This window comes from Alligator sinensis, unplaced genomic scaffold, assembly GCF_000455745.1.
Source record: "Alligator sinensis unplaced genomic scaffold, ASM45574v1 scaffold360_3, whole genome shotgun sequence".
Taxonomy (NCBI): Eukaryota; Metazoa; Chordata; order Crocodylia; family Alligatoridae; genus Alligator; species Alligator sinensis.
The window spans coordinates 339,695-354,599 of record NW_005841977.1 but is presented as its reverse complement, the minus strand read 5'-3'; the positions used below and the strand labels follow the sequence as shown (position 1 = coordinate 354,599).

General features: G+C 45.7%; 1 long non-coding RNA gene across 1 annotated transcript in view; it reads right to left on the bottom strand.

Annotated features, from left to right (window-relative positions):
• Positions 1 to 1,058: 1,058 nt before the first annotated feature.
• Positions 1,059 to 14,905, bottom strand: part of LOC106722040 — a 16,082-nt gene continuing 2,235 nt past the window's right edge. The window contains exons 2-3 of the long non-coding RNA XR_001357811.2: positions 12,321 to 12,445; positions 1,059 to 1,193 (exon numbers count right to left, since the gene is read on the bottom strand). This is a non-coding gene — a long non-coding RNA (uncharacterized LOC106722040). The remainder of the gene's footprint in view (positions 1,194 to 12,320; positions 12,446 to 14,905) is intronic.

Genomic DNA, 14,905 nt, shown 5'->3' with positions numbered 1-14,905 from the left:
AAAGGCACAGGAGATGCCTTGAATGTCCAGAAATCCTAGGTTCGGAGATTAACACCCTGCTCATGAGCTATGCCTGTGTGGTGCAGCATGATCTGGACCATGAAGCAGCACTGGAAACCTTGCCTTGCCATACAATGTTCCTGCCCCCTGTCCTAGAAGACAGAGCCCCTGTTGGATCCACTACCCCCATCCCTGGCCTTCCCTACCCCCAGGCAGACTGCATTAGGCTCTATGGTGCACCCCCTGTACCATGGACAGGTACCAGCTCTCCAGTGTCTGTGACTGTTCAGAACAAGAAGAGTTTGGGGCTTTCATCCCAGCCTCATAGTGGAGGTGGCATTACCATAAGCCAGCTCCCAGTTCCCAGAAACCTTGCCTCCTACTCCGCTGCGAAGCCTGAGACAGCCTGAAAAACTGGTTTTTGTGCTGCAGCCAGCACTGCTGTGCCGTTGCTATGTTTTGCCATGGGTAAGCAAGGCCCATTTCTCATTTCGGGCAGTGACGTGAGCTGTGTAAATCTGGAACTGGTTAACATGGGCCACAGCATTCCAGGGAGAGCTTCTCCTCTGAGTTCCTGTTTGGCTGAGCAGCATGCACACTAGCCAGCTTCTCGCATTCCTCTCCCAGCACCCAGCTAGCAGGGCTGCAAGAAAGCCAGCAGAAGAAAGCACAGCAGTTGGTTCAAACTGCAGAGGGTTCCCCATGTCATGGAGAATGGTTGGGTCAGATATGGGGGGTCCAAAGGGCCATGCTTGGATCTGATTCAGAACCGTCCCTCTGTCTCCAGGGAAGGAGAATGTTTTCTAAGAGACAAAGCGGAAGACTGAGGCTTCACCCATTTTCATTTCTTTGTGGGCAAATCAACTAAAACCTTGGTTGGGTCTTGGCATCCTCCTCTTCCAAGTGGGAACAGCAATCATGGCCTCTTTCACAGGAGGCCTGGAGGACCAACTGAGGAATATAGCATGTGCTGAGATCTGCAGATGGAAGGTGTACTGGACTGTGAAGGAGTGCAGCCTTTGGTCTTAAGAAGCCAGTAATAAATAAAAAGGGCTGGCCTACATTGTAACACAAATCTCATGAACCTCTTCTGTAGCAGAAGCATGCAATGCTCAGGCCTGTATGGTAAAAGCTTTGGTCTTTTCCATCTTCTTCCTTGGGAGTGGAGGCTCCACAGAAATGGAAGGCACAACCTAGTGGAAAGAATCATTAATGTCAGGATCATTAGTAAATCTCTGCATATTGCCCTGCTCCTGGTGAACCAGCCCAGCACCAGCTTCCTGAGATATGGAGACTAAGGCATGGGGGCAGGAGGGTTTTTCAAGGGCTCACTTCACACTGCCACTGTATTAAGAGCTTTGTTCTTTTTCCACCCCCTTTTGCCAGCTCCTTCTTTATAAGGAGAAATGTAGGGGCTGCTGCTGCTGCTGACCAAAGTCTTGCTGGGATTGCACAAACGCTAAGCTCTGTTGTGTTTGTGGCTGGTTTTCGCCAACGTTACTAGGGTACCAGGAGTGACTAATTCTCTCCGAACTTTCAGTTTCAGCCTCAAGCACTATATTTCTAAAGAACCTGGGATCTGGGGTAGAACTTGCAGACAGCTGGGAGCCGCATCAATCTGCGGCATGCACACATAGATTGCTCTAATATTCTGCAGTGCTTTCTTGCACTTTTAGGATTTTCTGCAGGGTTCACCCTGCCACTTGCTGAGGCCACTTTGGGACTCAAAAAGGAGATCTGGAAAGAGGCATTCACCTGCCTGCTCCTCTCATTGTGGCTTTAAAATAACAACAGGAATGCTGTAACAGAAAAATGATGAGCATCCTCATGCGGTCTGTTTTAAGAAGTATAATAGAGAGCTGATTGCTTCCAGAAGGAAGATGATAATCCTTTTATATAACAGCTTATATTTTCAAATCACTCCTTGGACACTAACTCTTTAATCCACAATCACTGAATAAGAAATGCAAGATGTACACCTGCCCAGTGGGATTGGTACACCTGCCTTCTGTGTCTGGGGAACATGGAATTTATCTGCATTTTAGGTCAATGAACCCATAACATCCACTTTTCTGCTTTCCTATGACCTGAAGGGTGCAGAAAAGTCTTGATGATACCAGCATGCCTCTTTGCTGTCCTATGCACTTGGAATACCCGGAGAGGCTGGGGCTCAAACACATTGGAAAAGTACAGCAAGTGCAAGAGGTCACCAGACTAATGCTTTTGGGAGGAGTTTGCTTCCCCATCTCATGTGAAAAGAAATGTACAGCTGGAAGTCTGCCATGGAAATGGGTTTCAATAATAGCCGGAGCTCCCTGAGGGACTCTCCTGGAGACCGACTCATGTGATGGATGGGGGGGGCGAGGAGGGAGGAGAGGGGTGACGTGCCAGATCCTTGCTCAGTTATGAATGGAATGTCTCTAGCTCCCTTCAGGAACTCTGTGTTCCTTCCTGAGATATTAACGTCACCAGCTCCCTGCAAGGAGCACAGGCAGGAAAGCTCGCACTGCCCTTCTGGTTCCCACCCTCCTTTGCGCTAGATCCTGTTTTCTTGACCCCACATAAACAATTCCTCCTTTCAGAAGCAGGAGATGAGGGAAATGAATGGAACAATGGCAACAGGTTGCCCAGTCTAGGCTGATTACCAGCTAAAGCGATTAGCTCCCAAGCCCAGCTGCTCTCGCAGTCCAAGCGGCAACAAGGACAAGCTGGTTCTCAGGAGAGGCAATTGCACTGGGGCATAAATCCTGCAGGTCTTGTCAGTGAAGGGTCTTTTCCTTTTGCTTGAACATCTGGTGGTATGGGGAAACCACCAACACTAATGGGTTTGTATGATCAACCACTGAAGACCAATGTCTCTGTCACCTGCTACTGTGGCATAGCAAACTCTTTCTAGTGTAGGCAAGGCCCTAGGTCAGGGGTTGTCAACCAGGGGTATGTGTACCCCTGGGGTACTTGGAAAGGGGCTAGCGGGTACACGTGGGCATGCAGGGATGGAGCGCCACCACCCTGTGCTGCCGCCTCCCAGAAGCAGGGCTTGGGGGGAGGGGGCTGAGGGTAGTGGCGCCCCTCTGTGGGCTGCACAGGCACTGCCCAGACGAAGGGGGCTGGAGCTTGCACGCAGCCATCGCCATCCAGCACCCTGAGCTGCTGTGTGCAAGCCCTCTTCACCCCCCACCCCTGCACCTCGCCAGAAGTGTACCTAGAAAGGGTACACTCCTTAAAAAAGGTTGAAAACTCCTGCCCTAGGTAAATAGCTCCTGTCCCTTTATTTGACAGCTGAATCCAGCTTCTGCCAATTCATCCCAGTTACTCTGTAAATCACAGTGTTTCATTCTTCTCTATGAAGGCCATACTTTACCCATTAGGGGAGGAGCCCCGGTGCACAGTTCTGCACTGTTATCGTTTCATTCATTATAGTGGAAGCCAGACCAGACAGGGCCCCACTTGTTCAGACACTGAACAAACAACAGGGGCTCCTGCCCCAAAGAACAAGTCCAGGTGCCACTATGCACTTGTAGCACCACTGGGCAGAAGGAATGGTGCTCTGCGCCCACAGCTGTGAGCCCTCCAAAAACATCATAGATGACAAACTAAACAGACAATGGTTTCATAGAGGAATAATGTCTAGAGCGAAGACTACTGCTGGGTACTTGGAATGAGTCACAGTAAGACCCTCATAAGCTGAGGGAGCTGGTTTTCTTAAGAGATCTACAAACACAAGTAATCCAAAGAGCTGGAAGTCTGTCCACTGCAGCTGTGTCTCTTGCCCCTGTAGGGACTCTTCCAGTGCAGCTGTCCTCTCCATTGCCCCCAGTGCAACCACCCATGTTGTGGGCACTGTCTCACTGAAGCCACACTCTTCTCTGGTCTCTCCATCGCTCCTGCTCCCTGCACTGGCAGTGCATCCTGTGGGCACTCCCTCATGCAGAAGCTTCTGCTGATTGGTTAGCAAACTTAGTGGGTAGGACAGCAATAGGCTTTTTATAGAGCACAAGGCTCTGGACATTACTGACAGGCCCCTGTGTCCTGGGCCCTGTTTGACTGCACAGCAAGAGGTAGCAGCGGCTCACACAGCTTGGGAAGAGGATAAACATACCGCAGCGTCCACCAGGCAACAGGGCAAACAGTGGAGCATGTCTGTAAACAGAACCATGGCCCCATCATTCCTGACAAGTGACTGTACAGATGGCAATGGCTGCGCTATGGAGGCAGAGCAGGCTGAGCCGTCCAGGTTGCTCTTCCTGCACACCCGTCCCTGGCTGGAAGGACCAAGCCAAGCATTTCACATGCAAACCATCCACCCCCTACAAGGAGTGTCTTTGGGGAGGGGGCCCAAAGTTGTGTGCACAGCTATCATCAGCCAGCATGGCTTCAAGGGTGGGGGGGAAAGGGAGGGCAGAATGAGGACTGGAACTACACGTGGGGGCTGCAGGCCAGCCTGCAATACATCACAGGAGATGTGTGACGGTGCAGGTCTGGAGGAGAGAGAATCTTGGACTACAGGGCACTGGCAACTTTGGGGGAGATGGGGCACAGAATGGAAATAACTGTCCATAGATAATGCAGTTATAAGATGGGCCTGGTTCTCCTCTCCCTTATTCCACGTGAAGTCGTTTACCTGGGCACAATGGTACAGCCAACTTAGGGTCCACTGCTGACCTTGTGGTGTCACAGGAAATCAGGGAATCAGGATTAATAGAATCTAAGGGCCAGAAAGCCTTTTAGGGGAGTGATATGATCATTCAGAAGGAGGGAAAACAAAGATGAGGTCAATTAAAAAAGCAACAGTGGTGGACTTTCTCCCTTCCATGGACATAGGCAGAAGTTGGCATGGAATTCAGAAACTCAGATGCAAAGAGACGGTCAGCTTGTTAAAACTGCAAGAGGGGATGAGAGGGGAAATGGCTCTTTGGGAGTCAGTCTGGCTGTCAGTTTTACTGATTCTCATCTGTGTGTGCACAAGCACCTCAGTGCCTATGAAAAGGTACTGTAAGATGGAAACTCTAAGGGTATGTCCACCCTGCAGTATAATGTAGCAGTACCCAAACAGGTTTTAAATTAGTTAGCTGGGATACTAGCACCAGTTTTGGCACAGCAGCATAGAGTTCAACACAGGCTAATTCATCTTAATTGACTATGGATGCAGCATAGACATTTCCAGGCAAGTACAAGCTCTCCAGGGAGATACTGACCCTCAATAACCATATAGTCTTTCACATTGCCAATGCAAGTGGATATGGGCTAGGGGGAACATGCAACAAGGAGCTAAAGTTCAGTGGGATTTAACAGTCCAAAAGAAACGTTCTGATCAGGAATTGCATCCTCAGCCACTGACCCATCTTCAGCTTCCTGCAAACGTGCCCCAGGCTTTGATCCTGAGCAACAGCTTGATGTTACTGAGCTTCTGAGAAATAAGAATAACCTGTCAGCTGAGATCAATGGCCTCTTCCCTGCCATTCAGAAATCAATCATTTCCCTATTAAAGTTGAACATAAGCCTAGGAGCAAGGAATCCCCATGTTCTAATCCTTCTTTGACTTCCTCTTTGGACTTGGGCAAGTCATAACCTCTCTGGAGTCAGTTTCCATGTATGTGAAATGGGGGCAGTACTTCCCTAGATCACTGGGACTGTAAGGAAAGATTGTCTATACATCGCTAAGTATAGGACACTCATATCTTCATTCCAGCTGTAGCCCTGCATTCCACTCTCTTGCTCCCCTAAAGGTCATTCATTTGAATGGCTTCACCAAGCTCTGCTATCTCCATTGCTAAGTCCCCTTCTCCAGCCATCACCTGGTCTCATGCAACTGCAGCTATCAGCTGACCACCACAGCACCCTAGCACTCAGTCCTTCTGTGACATCCAGTCCATCAGCACTGACGACTTTTTGTCTATCCTACGCCCTCTGCTCCTCTTCTCCCATTATTGTGATTGTTGATTTTCTCCATTCTTCACCTCACCTCACCATTGGCTTTCACACCCTTCCCTTCCAACACAAGGTTCACCTGCTAACCTCCAGCCCAAGTTCATGTACAGCATCTCCTCCTCCTGCTCCTGTTCCTGTGCAGTGGAATGTCTGTGGCAGAAATCCTACGGTCAGGCTGGCTTCCTCCACTACAAATTCTGTATCTCCTTCAGTTCCGCCCTCTCCTAATTGTACAATTCTATTTCCCTATCTTAACTGAACCCCACTCCTGCAATCCAAATGTCTGACTCGCACCTCAAGCCCTTTCTACACCTTCCTGTCGCCACTTCTCCCTCTACACAGGATCTCACGGACTTTTTCCAAGAGGAAGCTGATAAAAATAAGGATGACCTTCCTCCACCCCTCAACTAGCCTTCCTCTGCCCTCCCCGAAACCCCCTCTCCTCTTGCTCTCATCACAAACAGACGCTTCTCTTCTGTTCTCCCCGTCTAACTTTTCCACGTTCCCCAGTGACACTATCCCATCTCCTGAACCTCTGTAGCACCCACTCTCATTCCTTCCCTTACTCTTCTCCTAGACCTCTCACTCTCCTTCTCTTCACAACACAAACATGCTTTGGTCTCATCTTACAAACCCCAGCTTCAAGCCTACTTGCCCCATCCTTCTTCACATATCTTTGTCAGGAATCCTACAAAAATTCGATAGCTAATCACTTCCTTCGTGCCTGTTTCTCTCTACTCCCCCAATTTTTGAACCATCGGATGTCCCTAGCCTTATATATAGATTGCAAGTTGAACACAAATGATAATAATAAGTTATTGTTGTCATTAGATCATTAAGTCTGGAAACAAGACACTACAGAATTTTCCCACCCCTTGCAGTTACTTCCCTAATGGGTTCCAGCACAGCACTATTTTCAGGAAAACTTTATGGATTGGATTTTCAAAAGCATGATTGATTGCTTTTGATTATTGATCTAGTAGTTGCCACTGAAGGAAATGGCAAAACTCTCACTGACTTCAATGGGAACAAATATTCAAGTCAGTAGTGAGTTGTTTAAAAAATTCCACCTTGAAAATTCATTGCATATTCCATTAGACAAGAACTGGTGGATTTGTGCTCTGCCCGTACAGCATACTCTGCTTTTCACCAAGGGTAACAATATTTCACCCTTCTATTGCTCTTTACAGAAGTGTCTCAAAGTAATCTTATGCTCATGAACTAATTAACCCCCAGAACATGAGCATAGTGGCAGTATTATTTTCATTCTATAGAGAAGTAAGCTGAGGCATGGAGAGGGAAATGATTTACAAAAGTAAAACACAATTATTAGAAAAATCCAGAGGTCTTAGCTCCCAGTCATCTACTCTCCATTAGACCATGCTTCTTTCTACAGCTACTTCCTACTTTCTACAAAAAAATGATATACTCTCTCTCCCACCTTCTATAATTTACCCTGGATGCCTTTCTAAAAAGCCTGCTCTCATTCAGTCAGAAGCATGGTTTGTATTATGCAAAATGTCAGACTGGATAATCAAAATAGTCTCTTCTGGCGTTAAAAATCTGTGCGTCTTTACAGCCGCTGCCATTAGCAACAAGGAAAAGTCAGCTAGCTCAAGACCGGCAAACTGAGTTTGATAGTCTCCTACAAACAGAGCAAATTCCCTTTCTAATTCTATTATTCACTCCTTTATTGTGTGGTTTGGTGTTAGTTGGAAGGGAAGTATCGCAGTTAGTTGTTAGCTGGAAGGGAGGCAGTTCTTTATAAGCAGGCAGTATTAAATCAGGCCTGATCAGAAATTACTAAGTGGAAAATTTTCTTCCAGTCTCAGAAGACCACACTCTTCTCCAAAACAGCATCTCACAGGAAAACCTGTCACCTGTCTTGTTTTAGGACAGAATTTTTGGACACAACAAGTATTTCAACTTAGAGAAAAACCCTCCTAGGTTAGGCATGGGGGACCTTTCCTACCTGGACCGGTCTCAGTCTTAGGGTCTTATGGGTGTGTGCTTCAGGCACCGAATTAGTGAGCAATATTATAAGTGTTGAGTGGCTCCTGTAGTAGATTTGAAGACTATTATCCTGAAAATATTATTTAAGTCCTTAGAAACAAGAATGGTGGATTCTTGGACACTTTCAAGAAACAACATACTGTATTCAGATTATTTAATTTAAAAACTCTGGCAGCCTGTTAATCAGTGCTGAGAAAATGCTAAAAACTTCAGAGCCACACTCCCAAATGCAGGCATGTTGATTGCATTGGCAAAACCCACAGCTGCCTGGAAAAAATGGGGGGGTCTCACTGCTGTACAAGTCACACGTGTAACTTATACTTGCAGTGTAGGTTGCTACATTTACCAGTTAGGCCCTCAGTGGACAGTTGCCTGGAAATCTGGCCTGTCCCCTTTGGGAGCAGAAGCAGAACAGAAAACTACCTTATTTTGTGAATGTTCTGTACCTACTGCACTGGAGCCCTCATCTCACCTGGGGCCTCTCAACACTACCTGAATTGCAAACAATAAATACATAGCCACCATTTATTCATAATTTTAGGTATCTCCCCAACGTCATGGTAAGGGAACAACATTTTGCTGCTTTTGAGAGCCAGTTGGTTTGGAGTGAGAGGTGGGTGCAGAAAGGGGGATGCCAGCTGGCAACATGGCAGCTCTGAATTTATATTCCTTGTTCATCATGGTTTTGCCCTTGTTAAATGTTTGCCCTCATGTTCTGTTTCAAACAAATGCACCTCCCTCCAGTGCCCTCAGAAAGCATCAGTCTGTAAAATGAAACCTGGCCTTATTAATTCCTGATAAGTGAGAGTATAGTTGGCAATGACAATTTAATGACAGCAGAGAACACCAACCTTCCCATGTTACTAATCTGTTAACTCTTCTTTCCTCTTTTTGTGCCTCTTCTCTTCCCTTATCCGGGTGGATTTTCTCTGAAGCTGATGTGAAACCAAAAACCAGGCGTTTCACATGAAAAATATCCACATCCTCCAGGAAGATTATTTTGGGCCAGGAATTGAATGAACTAAACTTGGGATCTAGCCCAGGCCTATTAAAAATAGTTCAGCATGTAGCCCTGGGTGCCATGTGCCATTCTGCCATCTGTGTGGACAGACACATGGGCTTACCAATGAGCAAGCTTGCCGCAAAGTTAATGCCATAAATGACCAAAGTGCTTCCAGTTGCACCAATTGGCAGCTGGCACATGGAGGAGAGGTGGGGACCACTGAGCTGTGTCATGATTACATCCCAGCTAATGTCCTATTTCTCTTCTCCTTTCTCTTCCATAGTCCTCTCCCTCTCCCTCCTCCAACAAGCTCATATTGCATTTCACATTCCAAGAGCTTATGGAATGCATTAGCACCAGATAAAAGTACAACACGCCCTAATGTAGGCCCCTGACGTCAACCATCCCTGGAGTTTGGAGGGGAAGCTGTAAACAGAGGAATGAAAGGAGGTTATGAAAGACCATCTTTTTTTGGCTTCCATGTACAAGTCTCAAAAAACTAAGAAGAAGAAAGAGGAAGTGCTGAAAGTTGGGATTAACTGTGCAGAGGTGTCCACTGACTCTCAGAGAGAGGAATCTATCCAAAGAGAGAGAAAACAGCAGGAGACCAAGACTGAAAGCAGGTTTTATTTTTGGAGACTGCTTCCTCCCTCACCCCAGGCCACTCCTGATCCATAGGAAGGGGTGGAAACTAGTGTTTGATGTGCTATACAATATGCTACACAGCTGGGTTTTTCAGAGGCTCCTGGGGGCAATAAAAATGTCTGAGAACTACGTTTATGTAATTAGGATTTTGAGCAGATTACAGCAGGAAACAGCTTCAGGTTGACTGTGCTGTAGCTTTTTACCAGGCACAACTATGCTGGCCTGTCTATACATAGTGGGATTTCTAATGAGCCTCTTGGGAAGACCCCAGCACTTCTCCTGGCCTGTGCTGCTGCTGAAGCCCATGGATACTCTTATACGTGTCGCCTCCTCTTGCTGTACAAAACACTTTGAGATATCTTCTCAAACAAAGACTCAGGAGATAGAGAACTGGCTAAGTCCATTATAAGGACACAGTTGAGTAATGCCATTTACATTGAAAAAAAACTTGACTGGGACCCACTAACATTGAAACTCTGAGATAGATAGGAACTCTGTGTATGTGGACATAGATTATGTCTGCACTCAACCATATTACAACACAACAGCACTTCTGATTTTCAGTTTGAACCAATTCAACAACAACAAAACAACCTGGATTTAAAAAATGGAGTTTATCAATAACTATCAGGAAAAACCCCAGAAATTGTTATTCAGTTTGTATTGACTTCACCCTCTTATGACTATAATTTGTTTATATTGGCTTGTATCTAACATTAATTCAAGCTAGGTACTTTAAATTCTCCCCAAGTGGATTTCTATTCCATGTGCTATAGACAAGGAGAATTATACGTGTGTGGGTTTTTAAACCAGACTCTATTACAAACTGTGGACATAATTTGTTAAAGAGCTCCATAGTGCAAAGCCCCAGACAACTATGTCCACGATTATCAGGATTTTGCTGTGGAAGAAGACAAAGGAAAGCAGAAAGTACTAATGTGCAAGTACTATAGAGCTACAATACATACTATCAGGACAAAAAACGTTTACTAGATGTTTGCAGATGCTCAGCAAACCCATATAAAACCCAGCATCAAACCAGGCACATCTAGTGTTGCAACCCAGTTGTCAAGTACTGACTCTGTGACAAGGCTTAAAAGCAAACTGAGGAAGAAATGCATTTTAGCAAATACCCAGAAAAAAATCTTCTTGCTACAACTTATGAAAAGCAGAAGTCCTGAAAAAGCCTGATTTATACACATTTACAGAGGACTTGAAGATTTGCCAAAAAATGAACAAACATCTTGTTACACAACAGCTAAACTAGTGATTCTCAACCAGGGTGCCATGGCAGCCTGGGGTGCCTTGAGAGTTTTTCAAGGGCAGTGCCACACTGTGATTTGTTAGGTTTACAAACATAATTCACAAGATAAACCCTGAGTTTTCACATAGGACTCTACAGTGTTAAAAACATTCTGACCTGTTGTGGCCTTTCTGAGTTTTTCACAACAGAAATTTTTTTCTATTATTTTTCTGTAGTCAAAAAAAGAGTGAAAACTAAGAGCTGGCATTTTCTGAGGGGTGCCTTGAACTTACGGAGGACTACCTCAAGTCTATTAAGGGGTGCCTCGAGTCTAAAAAGTTTGAAAGCCACTGAACTAAACATTACAGTACAGATGGGACCTAATTATGGTTCTAGAACAAGGTCAAAGTCCTGGACAGTCCAAAGCTTTAGGATTACAGGGAAGATTGAGCCCTTTCTATACTATAACATTTAACTAAGTTCTTACCAGGTTAGAAAAAAATGATACCATATTTTTTTGTGTGGTTATAGAACCTGTGTTTTTAGATGTCAGATGCCAGGGACCACATCAACATGTAATCATCCTGTGGGAAAAGAATCTTTCTGTATGGCCTTTCCAATGGCCTCTGCATTGTCCAGGTCATATGATATTGGAAAGGAGTTGGCTAGTGGGGCTAGCCACTCACGCAGTGCAGACAGGTCCAGATCAGCATGGCAAACGGGATTAGATTAAAACCAGGGCTTTAGGAGAGGTAGCAGAGAGGAAGAGCATCAAGTAAGTGATGACCCAGCCTATCTGCCTCTGGCTGGCATCTCCTGGTGTTTGTTGGTTGAGGAAGGTCCGTGATTTAGGAATGAGAAGAGTATGAGGCCATGTAGGAGTGCACTCCATCCTTAATGATCTCTTAAGATCCCCTATCAGAGCCCTCAAGAGTCCTTCTGAACTCCCAGATTATCCTCTCCATTTCCCTAGTGGATTACTAAAATCCCTTCTGCACTCATACTCTCTATGGCTATACTGGTTCCTTGACGATCTCTTTATTTTACCCTGGGATACATCCCACACCCTTGAGACTCTGGATTCCCACAGAACTGTCTATACAGGATAAATGAGTTGGTCTAATAAAAGATATTGGATTTACCCAAAGAACCTTGATTGCCATTAGCAGGAGCTGGAATTTACCTGTGGGCTGCAACACATGTCTCATCTCACCCACTCATCCAAATGTGAGCAGCGTCAAGAGGGAAAGCCCAGTACTACTCAGTTCTCTGTCTAGCAGGAAATGCATGCAAATCTAAAATCTTGAGACAGCCATTCAGGAAACTCCCCATTTCATAGGGAGCTAATTCAGCAAGCTTCACAGGGATCTCAGACTAACCTCAGTCCCTCACACATGCAACAGACAGAGTTTGGGAAAGTGTGTAAGCCTGGCCTAGAGATCACCCAAAATGGGGCACAGACACAGAAGGAGCAAAAGTCTCACTAACCTCCTGTGAATATCTTCATCTCTATCCTGTCATGTCACACTTGCCAACTGGGCAGCTCTTGGAATGGATCCTGACCCACAGAACAGGTTCATCCTTGGAGGCAACAGGGCAGGCTTCTTTTTTTCCTTAAGATGAAAGAAAGCAAAGGCTCCTTCATTGCTTTGTTTTTAGTAAATAGTTTTATGAGGAAGGCACCTTCACAGTGCAAGCACTAAAGCTGTTAATTCAGGGCCTGCCTATGGGCCTTGGCTCCAAAACTACCCATTATACAAAGGTCTGTATTCCTGTGCTTCTAAGATGGACTTTACCCCACAGAGAAAACCATCTTTAACCCAGGGGTTAGTAACATTTTTGGGCAGAGTGACAAAAACACCCACAACCTGGACTTTGAAGGTGTTGGCATACCAGGAGCAGATGGCGGGGGAGCCACAAGGGGCCTGATCCTTATTATGGCAGCACAGCCCTGGACCCTTTCCTGCCACCCACCCCGAGGCATGCATTCCAAGCAAAATCTTTTGTATGCTATGCTTTGATACCTGTGCTGGGGGTTGCCTACCCCTCCTTTAACCTCTGTTGTTCCGCATACTCTGGGACTCCAGACAGACTCTTGCTGTTGTTTCTTGACACGTAAATGAGTATTGTCCCAAACCTCACCCTTTCTTCCACTATGTCCTTAATTTTATAAAACAAAGGTCTGGAATGGAGTTGCACTCCATATTGAGCCTTAGGTGGTATAACCTAGCATCTACTGAACTCCTAGCAGGAGTGCCAATTGGTAACAGCTGAGGTTTTGGCTTACGTGCCTCTGGCCTGAGGTCCCCCATGAACTGCCAGGTCTTTAGGACTTTTTCCCTTAGGACTGAATGTCCTTGATCCTGTTCTTGTGAATCAGTCTTTCAGCCTTTCATGCTCCAAATTTTAATTAACAAGAACCACCTGGTCCAGCTACCAGGCTGACTTTGCAAACAGCTCTGCATCTCTACAGTGTCCTGAAGCCCAACTTCAGTCACTGATTCATCAACACTGCAATAACTGTTTTGTCAGAAGTGTAACTAGGTGTGGGCAAGGAGGACACCAAGATAGAGGGGAGGAGGCCCAAGAATGGTGGCTGTCCTTATTGCTTGCCCAGCTGCCACCATTGCCATCCAGGGTAGATAAGCTTGTTATACCTCTGTCATGTTGAGGGGGTCTGGTTACCCCACAATCAAGTGAAAAAACAGTTTGATCGTGCAGGATAGATGGGACTAAACTGTATTTTAACCATATCCCTAACCTAGAGGGTTAGCTATAGCTTACTATATAGCTTGCTATTGCTATAGCTGTATAGATTTTAGTGGTCTGAAAACACAAAAAAATTGATTTAGTCCCAACTACACCATAACATCAAGCCATGTTTTAACCATGTTGAGGACAGCTCTCTTGTAATCAACTGATCCATCATGAGAGTTGTCACAAGCTCAATGGAATGGTAAGGAAATGTGTTTTAAACTAAGTGTATATGTGGCCACAGCCACATGAGCTTTTAACATGCTAGAACACAGCCCAGCAGATTACATCATTCTCATAGGACTACGTACAAAGAACCAGCCAAACTGGCTTTGCTTGGACTTTTTTAAACTCAATATAAAATGATTCGCAAACTCAGGCACCTACAGAAAAGACCTGCCCCACTCCTGAAGACAAACAGAGGATAGGACAGATGGTAACTGAAAGAACTAGATTTGCCTGATGTGTGATCATTATGTAATTTCCCTCTCCAGCAATTACCTGATGGCATAACAACTTGATGGCCTCTGCTGGGCTTGTCCCAAGGACAGCTTATGTAGGATAGTCCCTGAACTAATTCACTCAGCAACTTTCAGAAGTGCTGATTGCAAAAGGAAGGCAGGAGCTTTGTGACAGAGGAATTACCCCACATGCATCTAATCCAGGGCTCTTCAAGTAGTTATCACATGACAGTTAGGTATGCTGCGTATGTTGTTTGTGCACTGTGTTATACGTTTTTGTGAGTATATGCAGATTTTTTGCAATGTGTGCAACTGAGCGTAGGCATTACATGCTAGGGGCATATGTTGGTTGTGAAATTGTGTGCTTTCTGTCATGCTGTTGGTGGTGTGCTGTGTTCTTGTTGTTATACATAACCTCTGCTTACATATACATTTGAGCACCATCCTTCCATTATTACATCCAGGTCCTGCATACGTTTCCCTATATCTTAGTAAGGCCCCCCCCCTGAAGTACAGACAATAGCCATTGTTTGGTTTTGGGGTAGGTGAGCGTGCTCCCCTGCTTGGCAACCAACAAAGCCTGGAGCCAGCTCCTGCAAACACTAAACATGCCTTTTATCACTGACAAATTAGTTTGTCAGCAACAGGAAGTGATGTTACTGCCTTCCTCACAAAAGGGAAACTCCTAGTGGTTTCCATGGGGACATAGGCAACTGTGTAATTACAACTTTATATAATCTTAAAGGCACACGCTTCAGTTTTATGCCTTCCTCACTATGGAGGTAAAGGCCCTAAGCCACTTCAGCGTGTAGCCACAGACTGTCAAGGTCAGTGGAAGGTGGCTGTCAAAGCTACAGA